The sequence below is a fragment of the Phyllostomus discolor genome, chromosome 5 (genome assembly GCF_004126475.2).
Source record: "Phyllostomus discolor isolate MPI-MPIP mPhyDis1 chromosome 5, mPhyDis1.pri.v3, whole genome shotgun sequence".
In the NCBI taxonomy this organism is placed as follows: Eukaryota; Metazoa; Chordata; class Mammalia; order Chiroptera; family Phyllostomidae; genus Phyllostomus; species Phyllostomus discolor.
This window is the reverse complement of record NC_040907.2, coordinates 79430522-79433335: the sequence shown is the minus strand read 5'-3', so window position 1 is coordinate 79433335 and position 2814 is coordinate 79430522. Positions and strand designations below refer to the sequence as shown.

The 2814-nt window shown below is 35.7% G+C and overlaps 1 long non-coding RNA gene across 1 annotated transcript; it reads right to left on the bottom strand.

Annotated features, from left to right (window-relative positions):
* Positions 1 to 235: 235 nt before the first annotated feature.
* On the bottom strand, positions 236 to 1955 carry LOC118500445. Its single transcript, XR_004903004.1, has 2 exons — positions 624 to 1955; positions 236 to 534 (listed from the first exon to the last, which is right to left on the bottom strand). It is a non-coding gene; the product is annotated as an uncharacterized LOC118500445 (long non-coding RNA).
* Positions 1956 to 2814: the final 859 nt, after the last annotated feature.

Sequence of the window (2814 nt, the reverse complement as noted above, 5' to 3'; positions counted from 1 at the left end):
AGTTTAAACCATAAAATAATCTAAGCATAGTCTAGGTAGAAGAATGGATTTTAGAGGGTGGACCCTAAAGAGATAGCTGCATAATGTATTCCAAGATTCTGAATAAGTTCAACCTGAGCTGAACTTTAGGGACTAATATCTACAATGATTATAGTTTTTGCTTAGTTAATGTGCAGGAGCCTGCTAGCAAATTTAACTCACACCGTAATTTGAATGTGTAGTATAAATTCAACTCTTTGTTTCTTTCCAGCTTCCCCCAAGTCTCAACCTGTTATATTATCCTCATAGATCTTCTGGCCTGGTTGGAAAGGATGGCAGTGGTACCTTCTCTCCACTTAGAAGAACTCTACGAACTTATCTTTCAAGCTTGGCCAATGTCACACAAGAGCAAGATAATGAATTTGAAAAATCTTGGATTGCTTAGTTCACACTTAGCTGCGTAATCACTTTGAATGTCAGAAAGTATTTCTCTTAGAATTCCATTTATAAGATAGTTTCCTGTTTCTTCAAATATATGGATTATTCCTAGGGAAGCTAGAGGAAAGTCATTTAATTGTTAGGGCAGCTGAAGAAGTTGCATTGAACTTTTAAGACACATGACCATCCTTTCAGCTAATACTTACCTACGTGATTCCAGCAGAAGTTTACTGCTGGCACAACCTTGAACACCTAGGAGATGGTAAGTCTTCTGAGAGCAGAGATCATGCTGTTTTTTCCCACTGCACACCAAGCTCCTTAAATACTACTTTCAGGATTCAGTCACCAACCAGGAAATGTGTTTTGCATGAACAAATAAACTGAAAAATCTGGATCTTATACCCAAATGGAGCAGATTAACGCAGAGATGACTCATGTTTGTCTAGGTCCAAGAAAATTCATCTTTTATAATGTTGAGGCAAAAGCTGATGTAGACCACTGAAGGAATGAATAGTAAACCAATGAGTCTCTAATTTGGGGTAGGTGCAGAACATTCATGTTGAACGTGGGATGGGTTATACTTTGAAAATGTCCCAAGTGAACTACATCTAAAGAAAAAATTGGGACAAATAATTTGGCAAGAGTTAAAGGCCCTTAACAGAATGATATAGAGCTTACTATATACTCAGGAAATCTGGATAAGATCATTAGATTTTATCAAATATCTTGGTTGTTGTATCATAGTATGTAGTTTCATAAAATGTCACCATCGGGAGAAACTGGCAAAGTGTACAAGGAACCTCTCTGCCATTTCTTACAACTTCATGCAAACCTACAACTATCTCACTAAAATTTCAATAAAAGCAAATAATAATAATAAAGAGGGAGACCAAGACAATTGTGAGACTGCACATCAAAACCGTCAAGGTCACCAAAAATTGAGACCCATCAAACTAGGATGGAACTAAAGCAATTCTGATTATACTTCTGGAAGCTTTCTCAGCTTTAGGTAATGGAGCAGATGCATAAAGTGAATATATGTTCAAAACTGGGATCCCCCAAATACTAAGAGATTGTGGAAGATTTAAAGTCAAGAGAAAAATTCGTGAAGTCAAGAGAGTCTGATGCTCCTGGCACCCTTTTTGCAGGAGTCACGCCAGAGGCAGCCTCTCTTCATATTTCCATTTACTGTTGGCCCTGATGGTTAAAGTTAATACTTACTTTTGAGGTCTGTGTAATCCAGTTTTGTAAAGTGATGTTTTTCTTTTCACCTTGATAGGTTTTTCCTTTTCCTTCTTTATTAAACTAAATATGAGATGCTGTTTATCCACAGAAGGCAGTCAAGATGGGCTCCAGCTTATCTATAGCTTTTGGTCAGGTCAATTGGGGTAGATACCTTGAGAGCATGGTTTAAAGCTTTTGCTAATCTCCTGTGATATTATTAGCTCACTTATTTCACAATCCTGCATACCTAGCTTTGGTATGGTCAGATTCATAATTTTTATAGTCTTGTTTTGTTGTAGTAAGAGTCTTAGATATAGCAACTTGAAAAATTCTTTTGCTGTGATTACAGAACAAAATCAATATTTTCATTTGTTCAAGTTATCTCTTAAATCTGTCTACATGTATATTTAATTTCATATATTGGCTGCAATGTTGTAGCTATAATTTCAAGTTTCATTTTTACTTATCATTATACTGTCAGAATTTTTTATTTTTGTTCCATGGATTAATTAGTTTATCTTCTATTCATTCAATTAACATTTTTAATTAGTAATGAATGCCTGCACACTGTGTGTGGTCAGGCCAGGTTCAAGGGGGCAACTACTATCTTTTAACTCAGCTTAAAATAACTATTTTGAAAATAGAGAAAAACTAAAAAGTGAAGATTACTTACTAGTCAGTAATATTCAATCTTGATTAGAGATATAAGCAAAATTCATAAACTTACCCAATAAGCCATCGATAAGTCATCATAATATTCCTTTAGTCTTTGTGGATTCATGCAAACATCTCTGGTGAAATGACAGGTAGGTATAAATCTTCGCTAGTCTTATTTTCTGTAGATAACATTTTAAAGAACCATTGCCAAACATTTCCAACAAATGTTCAGTAAGCCAATGGATGCTGAAACTGTTGAATTGATTCCACACATTAGAGAAATTTGTGTGCCTATTAGTAGGTAGCACTGATATATGATAGTAGACCAGGCTGGTCCCACCAGGAAGCTGGACCCAAATTAGGAGTACATCCTGTTATCTGAAAAAATAAATCACATTCACCTCATATTCCACTGACCCTCCAATGATAGCAAACATCAATGTAGCCAGAGCCTTTGCTTCCATTAGACTTCCTCTGCCTTGAAGCTTGAGAAGAATACAAGGAGGAAGTGAAGAT